This window comes from Scyliorhinus canicula, chromosome 17, assembly GCF_902713615.1.
Source record: "Scyliorhinus canicula chromosome 17, sScyCan1.1, whole genome shotgun sequence".
NCBI classification, from domain to species: Eukaryota; Metazoa; Chordata; class Chondrichthyes; order Carcharhiniformes; family Scyliorhinidae; genus Scyliorhinus; species Scyliorhinus canicula.
The window spans coordinates 120,388,702-120,397,956 of record NC_052162.1 but is presented as its reverse complement, the minus strand read 5'-3'; the positions used below and the strand labels follow the sequence as shown (position 1 = coordinate 120,397,956).

General features: G+C 46.5%; 1 long non-coding RNA gene across 2 annotated transcripts; it reads left to right on the top strand.

Annotated features, from left to right (window-relative positions):
* Positions 1-318: 318 nt before the first annotated feature.
* On the top strand, positions 319-2,569 carry LOC119951869. 2 transcript variants are annotated; one of them, XR_005457692.1, is made up of 3 exons: positions 319-480; positions 1,160-1,251; positions 1,413-2,569. It is a non-coding gene; the product is annotated as an uncharacterized LOC119951869 (long non-coding RNA). The 2 variants fall into 2 exon arrangements; XR_005457691.1 differs by having other exon boundaries at positions 1,364-2,569.
* Positions 2,570-9,255: the final 6,686 nt, after the last annotated feature.

The window sequence follows — 9,255 nt, the reverse complement described above, 5'->3', positions numbered from 1 at the left end:
GGAAAAGGGAAACATTGATTCCTCCCAAATGTTGCCAGAGGAGGAACTTTTAAACTGTTACTCATTGTCCTACTTCCGATTTGTGACGTCACAGGATAGCCCTGCCGGAATCAGCCAATAGGAACCACTGTTTCGCGGTGACTTCTTCGGGGTCACCTGCGCAGGCCCGGCGCACGGACACGGGGTCGCCGCCCTTGACACCTGCTCGAGATAAGGTTTCCAGGCAACCGGCTGACGCTCTGGCCAGAGCGAGAAGCCACTCGGTGATTTCCCTTTATCCCCGCTCGAGACTGCGCATGTCCAAAGGAGAGGGGAAGCTGCGCATGTGCAAGGAGGACCCACCCCTTGACCTTCCTGCTGAGGTCTTGCCCAATGGGAGGACCGGAAGACGCTGGTCCTCCAGTCAATCATGGCGAGGACTTTGAGTGAATGAAGATGGAGCTTCACAATGATTGAAACTTCCTCCTGTCTCCACCATCTGTGAGTAAAACACTTGCTTTTCTCCCCCTTTCCATTTATTTTCTCATTCTGACCTTCAATTGGTTACTTGCAGCAACTGAAGGGAAAGGAAGTGAATCCAGGGAGGGTGCAGACTCTGGAAAGCTTGGCCCAGGTCTCTCTCTCTCTTAAAGACATTGACATCCTTTGCTCCCTCAGCTTGACACATTTATGTGTCTGGCTAAAATGATGGCCTATTTCCCAATGTCCACAATTAAATGGCTCGTTTCCCCAGGAGATGGCTGACATTTAAGGGGACAGTCAATTAACATCGAACAGAGATATGTCGAGATCTGATTTGGAAGTATATCGCCATCCTTTAATGTCGCTGGGGCAACAGCCCGGAACTCCCTCCCTAACAACACAGTGAGTGTACCTACACTCAAGGACTGCAGTGGTTTAGGAAGGCAACTCACCACTACTTTCTGAAGGGAACTAGGAATGGGCAATATGTGCTTGCCTAACCAATGACACCGACATCACGTAACTTAATTTAAAAAAAGTGTTAGATGGTACAGATTAGATATATTATTTATGGTTCTGTAATAAAGTACAGTCATTATTATTTCCAGTTGTGTAATATTGTGCTGTAGCTATGTTATATATTTCCAGTCATCTCTTCCCTCAGAGGGTTGTTCATCTCTGGATTTCTCTTCCAAAGGGACCAGTGGAATCTGGGGGTCACTGAATATATTCAAGGAAAAGTTGGACAGATTTCTGATTGACATGTGAGCGAAGCGTTATGGGGAACAGGTAGGAAAATGGAGAGAAAGCTAAGATGAGTGATTTCTTCACTCAATTGTCTTTGCCAGCTTTGACAAAGAGTCATCGGACTCGAAACATTAGCTATTTTCTCTCCCTACAGATGCTGCTAGACTTGCTGAGATTTTTCAGCATTTTCTCTTTCGTTTCAGATTCCAGGATCTGTAGGAATTTGCTTTTCTTCATTCAATGATGTGATTAAGCTTTGGAATTCTCTACCCCAGAGGACTGTGAAGCCTCAGTTATCAAGGCACAGATTGATTGGTTGTGAAGATAGGTAGGGATATGGGGGATAGTGTGGGAAAGTAGTTCTGAGGGAGATCGGCTAATGATCTCATTGAATGGTTGAGCAGGTTCGATGGACCAAATGGCTGGCTGCAGTTCCTATTTGTTATGATCTCTGTGTCCAGGACAGGAAGCAGTGAGCATGAATCTGTCAATCAGCCTGAATCAGCACCTTCAAGAGAATTGGGAGGGTGAATATTAGATACAGCAGAGTGAGAATGGAGGGAGCGTGTGTGGGAAGGAGAGTTACAGATTTTGGGGAATGAGTGAGGAAAAATGTTCCATAGACACTAGAATTGGCTGTTTATGTATTTCTGTCATGTACTGACTGGATGACTTTTGTAAATTGTTCCAGGATATTAGACGGTGAGGAATTACAGACAGAAATCCCAAATGTCACTTCTCTGTCTGACACTCAATTCTTTGAATCTAGAAGGAGAAGTGTTTGCCCGATCTGTTGGCTTCAAAAGATTTTAAACATCAAAGTGACTGGAAAAGCACTGAGACACACACACACCCGAGTGAGAGTGTTCCAGAGCACTAACTGTGGAAAGAGCTTTAACCAGTTACACAGCCTGAAAAAAACCACACCATTCATAGTGGTTGTTCTGTGTGTGGATGAGCCTTCAACTGATTGTCCAACCTGGAGAGACAGAAGGAGACCAAATACATGGGGAAGCGGTGGAAATGTGGGGACTATGGGAAGGGATGCAGATGTCCATCAGAGCTGGAATCTCATCGGTGCTGCTCTCAGTGTGGGAAGGGATTCAGTGAAACGTCTACCCTGCGGATACATCAGCAAGTTCACACTGGTGGAGAGGCCATTTATATGCTTGGTGTGTGTGGGAAGAGATTCACTCTGTCATCCATCCTGCTGACGCACCAACATGTTCACGCTGGGCATTACTACTATTTTGGCCACTTTATGAACTTCTTCCTTTGATCTAATGGAATCTTTAATTTTTCTTGTCAGGGGGCAGCACGGTGGCCTAGTGGTTAGCACAACCGCCTCACGGCGCTGAGGTCCCAGGTTCGATCCCGGCTCTGGGTCACTGTCTGTGTGGAGTTTGCACATTCTCCCCGTGTCTGCGTGGGTTTCGCCCCCACAACCCAAAAATGTACAGAGTAGGTGGATTGGCCACGCTAAATTGCCCCTTAATTGGAAAAAATAATTGGGTAATCTAAATTTTTTTTTAAAAATTCTTGTTAGTCACGGTTGCATCACTTTTCCTGTTGGATTTTCGTCCCTTAAAGGAATCTATATTTGATGATAATATGTAATGATTCCTTAAATGGTTGCGATTGCCTGTCCATCATCATACCTTTATTGCAAGTTCCCAATCTACGACAGACACCTTGGCCCTCATACCTTAACAGTTCCTTCTGTGAGAATCACCCAGATAAATCTTCAGTGAATCCCTTTCCAAATTGAGAGCGGGTGAACGACCTCTCCTCAGTGTGAATGCATTGATGAATTTCCAACACACGGAATCTGAATCCCTTCCCACAGTCCCAACATTTCCATGGTTTCTTCATGTTGTGTCTCTTTGTATCTCTCAAGGTGAGCAATTCACTGAAGCCACGTCCACACTGTCATGTGAGGGTACCTTTAAGAAAAGTGAATTTTATCAAATGGCTGCAGTGATGTCACTGTGTGGGTGGAGCTGGGCTGTGATTCTGTCTTTTACTTTCGTTTTGAGCAGGAAGCTGTTTTGTGGCTCTGAGTTTTTTGGTTTTGTTTTCAGTTGGGAGTTGCATTCAAACAAAGAAGGTGTCGTTTTAGTCTCTCTGCATGCTAAAGAATGTCTCCAGACCACTTGATAACTTCAAAGTAATACCTGTTTTCTGTAAGGAATTCAAACCTACAGTTTTGTCGGAAAAAAGGGTGTTTGGCTTATGGATGTTGTTAGGAAAGTTATTAAGGGTTGCCTATAGAGTACTCTATCTTTGGGGCAGTATTTGTTTTGGTAGTTGATAAGATGTTTACTGTGAGTTTATAAAATGTAAACTGAATTCATAGAATAAACATTGTTTTGTTTAAAGATCTTCGTTGCATAACACCTGGAAAGTGGGCCCTTGTGCTCCTCATAACCAGAATCTAATAAAAGGTGTAGGTCAGGCGAACTCTATGATATACTTTGGTGTTCTCTAAACCCTGGCCCATAACAACACACAAAACATGGGTATAGTCTTTCCCCATTGTGCGATGTTTTCTCAGTCAGTGCTCTGATGGCATAATGGTTAGCACAGCCTCTTTACAGCACCAGGGACCCAGGTTCAAGTCTGGCTTGTGTTACTGTCTGTGATAAGTTTGCACATTGTCCCTGTGTCTGCATGGGTTTTTTCCGGGTGCTCCAGTTTCCTCCAACAGTCCAAAGATGTGCAGGTTAGGTGGGGTTATGGGGATAGGGTGGGGAGTGGGCCTAGATAGGGTGTTCTTTTAGATGGTCGGTGGAGACTTGATGGGCTGAATGTCCTCTTTCAGCACTGTAAGGATTCAGTGGTTCTATGGTATCAGTTAGGACGGTGAGCCTGACGAATATTAATCATGAGGAAGTGACATTACAATGAGAAAGTGACATCACACATCAGCAAGGTCACCGATATCCTTTAGAGACCAATCAGACATTGATCGTGCCCCATTTAACCAATCAGGGACTGATCATGGGCTTCTTGGGCCAATCAGAACCACAGGCTACTCCCGATCAAGCGTAGAGGTAATTGCTGGAAAGGGTTAATGAGCTACAATTCTCTGGAGCTCGGTACACAACACAACATGAAGTAAGAGGATAGACTTCAGTCAACAGAACAAGAGACATCACCACAGTGACCCGGAAGTCGAGAGTTGGCGATCCAGAGTGAACTGACTGATCCACTGACTTTGTTAATTATTGTGATTTTGTATAATTAATTTAATAAATTCTGTGACAACATTCTTGTACCCAGAATGGTCTGTAACTAGTCAGGAGCTGCAGGTTCCTTTCAGGGAACTTTCACAACAAATTCTGACGTGTAATTGATTTGAGGATTACAATTGAGATTGGAGCCAAACCCAGATCTTACAATAGGATCGAATTTCACATTCCATTTGGATATCCTGCACTAACAGTGATGGCTTTTGTAAACTCCTTTTACAGGATATTAGAAGGGGAGGATTTACAGACAGAAATTTCTCACCAAATATCACGTCAAGATGTGAGAGTCACTCGATTCATCGAAGCTGAACATCATCAACCTTTGAATCTAGAATGAGAAATGTTTGTCTGTTCTGCTGAAAGAGATGTTTAAACATCACTCAGTGTACAGACACTGAGACAGGCTCCTACCAGTGAGAGGCATCACTAAAAACAATCCATTTTATATTCTTCAGCTCACCCAAAGGTGGAAATTGCAGCACACATTTCTTCATCTTGTATTTTTTAATGTTTTCTTCACCCGTTAAATGTCCTCGACCTTTGGACGTTTCATTACAGAACTCAGCTCGAAGACATCAAAACTTGAGTCCGGCCTTGCCTGTGGGCCCAGCCAATCCAATTGGCCAATTCAACTTTGCAGCTGCTCAGTCCCAGCTTTGGAAACATCTTCATCTTTCTGTGAGGCCCCGGCCCCATTGACTGTGACACACTGTCTGATTTCCAATCCAATTTACTTAAAGGTCCCAGAAGTCTGACTCCAAATCTTAAATGTTGTTCTGATGTCTAGTCTCTACAAGTGACTCCAGACCCACAATGTGATTGCCTCTTAAAAAGTGGGCAGCACGGAAGCATTGCGGATAGCACAATCGCTTCATAGCTCCAGGGTCCCAGGTTCGATTCCGGCTTGGGTCACTGTCTGTGCGGAGTTTGCACATCCTCCCCGTGTGTGCGTGGGTTTCCTCCGGGTGCTCCGGTTTCCTCCCACAGTCCAAAGGTGTGCAAGTTAGGTGGATTGGACATGATAAATTGCCCTTAGTGTCCAAAATTGCCCTTAGTGTTGGGTGGGGTTACTGGGATAGGGTGGAGGTGTTAACTTTGGGTGGGGTGCTCTTTCCAGGAGCCGGTGCAGACTCGATGGGCCAAATGGCCTCCTTCTGCACTGTAAATTCTATGATCTATGATCCTGTCAGTAACATTGTTTTGGAACTCACTAGTACCACCACATAGGCAGCCATCAACATGCATCATAAAGATGCCTGAGAGTTTCCTGCCATGGTACCAATAAAGCACGGCAGCTTCTGCCTTCAGCTAGAGTTAACCCGACTTCAACAAAACTGATCTGAGAAGTACCATACACTCTGAAACATCGTTCAAAACATCGACAAACTTATTTAACTTCCAAAGTCTTCCTTTTACATCTGGCACATTTTTAGGAGGTTGCAGAAACACTGCCCCCTTGAGACGATCCCCCAGCACAAACACAGCTTTTATGTTTCTTGGCTCACATTCCCGAGAAAACATCCCGAAAAGGGCCAAAGAAATTTCAGAATGACCTTCCCCACTGTGGGCGAGTCCACTCTGACCTCTTTATCTCCTAAGGGTTCTTCAATTCCCCGAGACACTAGCCTCGCCTTGGCCTGAAAAATTCCATCCAGTTGGATCTCTTCGGTGCTGATCCATCGATGTGATAATGCTGGCTGAATCTTTATTACAAACATGCAGGGGAATGCTTCAGTGAACTCAAGCATCTCAAGGAGTAGTTACAAGAACACACATTTATACACAGTACAATTGCAGCTAGTCAGCTGACAACGCGAAACAGCTCAGGCTGATCAGCTACAGGAACTTCACCCTCTCAAAACATTTTGGAAACAGTAGTTCCAGAGACCCAGGGTAATGCAGTGGGAATCCAGGTTCGGCAGATGGTGAAATTTGAATTCATTTGAAATTTGGAATTAAAAGTCATCGATGACCATGAAGGAATTGTTAATTGTTGTAAAGATCCATCTGGTTCACGAATGTCCTTTAGAGAAGGAAATCTATGGTGCTCCCGAGGTTTCTGTTCCTGTTCCAGTGCCTCCCCATCCTTATTCCAAATGCCTTTTTCAGGCGGGTTAACAGGAGCATTACGGGGTTTGTGTGGGCACACGGGACTCCAAGGGTGAGACGGGTGTTCTTGGAGCGGGGCAGGGATGGGGGGGGGGGGGGGGGGGGCTGGCGTTGCCCAACCTCTGTGGGTATTATTGGGCTGCCAACGGAGCGATGGTGCAAGTGGGTAATGGACGGGGAGGGGGCGGCATGGAAGAGGCTGGAGATGGCATCCTGTGTGGGTATGAGCCTGGAAGCGCTTGCAACGGCGCCGCTGCCGCTCCCTCCGACGAGGTATACCACGAGCCCGGTGGTGGCAGCTACCCTCAAGATTTGGGGGCAATGGAGGCAGCACAGGGGGGAGGTGGGGGCCTCGATGGGGTCCCCGATACGGGGGAACCACCGGTTTGTGCCGGGGAGAATTGATGGTGGGTTCCTGAGTTGGCACAGGGCAGGTGTCAGGAGGCTGGGGGACCTGTTCATAGAAGGGAAGTTTGCGAGCCTGGGTGAACTGGAAGGGAAGTTCAGGCTCCCCCCGGGGAACACCTTTAGGTACATGTAAGTAAGGGCGTTTGTCAGGCGGCAGGTGGCGGGGTTCCCCCTGCTGCTGCCGCGTGGGGTCCAGGACAGGGTGCTCTCAGGGGTATGGGTTGGAGAGGGGAGGATCTCGGAAGTGTACCAGGTGATGCAGGAGGTAGACGAGGCCTCGGTGGAGGAGCTGAAAGATAAATGGGAGGAGGAGCTGGATGAGGAGATTGAGGAGGGGACGTGGGTGGATGCCCTAGAAAGGGTGAACTCCTCCTCTTTGTGTGCGAGGCTTAGCCTCATACAGTTTAAGGTACTGCATAGGGCTCATATGACCGGGACAAGGATGAGCCGTTTTTTTGGGACCGAGGACAGGTGTATTAGGTGCTCAGGGAACCCAGCAAACCATGTCCACATGTTCTGGACATGCCCAGCGCTGGGGGAATTTTGGAAGGGTGTAGCAAGGACGGTATCGAGGGTGGTAGGATCCAGGGTCAATCCAGTCTGCGGACTCGCAATATTTGGGGTTGCAGTGGAGCCGGGAGTGCAGGAGGCGAAAGAGGCCAGCATTCTGGCCTTTACATCCCTAGTAGCCCGGCGGAGGATTCTTCTTCAGTGGAAGGATGCGAGGCCCCCAAGCGTGGTCAATGATATGGTGGGGTTTATTAAATTGGAGAGGGTGAACTTTGCCCTAAGGGGGGATCAGTGCAGGAGTTGTTCAGGAGATGGCAACCATTCCTAGATCTCCTGGCAGAACGGTAAAAATAAAAGGTCAGCAGCAGCAGCAACCCGGTGGGGGGGGGGAGGGGGTTGTCTCTTTTGTTTTTGTTTTGGGTTGAATGTCTGTTTTTTGCCAATGATGGGTGTTAATTTCTTCTCTTTTGTATTTACGGCGGGGGGAGGGGGGGTTCTGTTTTTTATTGTTCTTAGAATTTTCTGTTATTGTTTTCTTTTTTGTGAAAATTTGAATAAAAATTATTTTTTTTTAAAAAGAGAAGGAAATCTGCCATGCTGACCTGGTTTGGCCTACTTGGGACTTCAGACCCACAGCAATGTAGTTGCCTCTTAACTGCAGCCACTCAGTTCAAGGGCAATTAGGGATGGGCAACAAATGCGGCTCAGCCAGCGATGCCCACATCTCATGAATGAAAAAACAAGTGGCAGATGTGCAGGTTAATGGTTCTGGTGGAAAATACAGTGAGAGACACACAGCTTTCATAAATATAACCCACTTTACAACTCATCCCAATCATATTAACACTTTATTCCCCATATCACATTCGATGGGCTGAATGGCCTCCTTCTCCATTCTAATGAATCTATGATTGAAAAGAACAAATTCAGGTGCTGCAGTCTCTCCAACTCACTGAAATCCCTCATCCCTGCTGCCATTCTCATAAATCTCCTCTGCACCCTCTCTGTGAACTTCACATCTTTCCTGAAGTGTGGGGCCCACATATAGGATTCCATTCTAGAGGGATAGAACGACCCTCCTGTGGTACAACTAACAAATACGCTAATACCAGAACAGTTAGATACTGAGGTGGCAGACTTAGGAGAGCAACACAAAGGTCTCATAAGGATCCCACACAGGAAGATTGGTCGGGACACACGGGGGGTGCACTACATTAACTGAACATGATGGAGGTGTGGGTGACAATAAAACACCATCCATATCGACTGAACCCACAGAAAGCAGCTCAGATAGAAGCGGAAATCCAACACATGTTGGAGAATCATTTAATTGAGCCGAGTAGAATAGCTGATGGTCGCCGGCCATGTTTGTACCTAAGCCGGATGGGACAACCGGTTCTGGACAGACTAGTGGAAGACAAATGCCACCAACGAAATGGATTTGTATCCGATTCCCAGGTTGGAGGACTGTATCGATAGGATAGGCAGTGCCTCACTCCTTTCAAAAATCAACCTGTTAAAGGGCTATTGGCAGGTTCCTTAAACCTCCCAAGGGTTAAAGAGATATCTGCCTTTGTGACTCCAAGAGGAGTATATCAGTGTAAAGTATTGCCATTTCGATTTAAAAACACACCAATTATACTTCAGCGACTGATGTACCAAGTGACTGCTCCCATGCCTAACTGCGTAGTCTATTTGGACAACGTGGTAGTTTACAGTGACACACAGAAGGAGCATGTAGGACACTTTGAGGGGTCATTTAAACAAC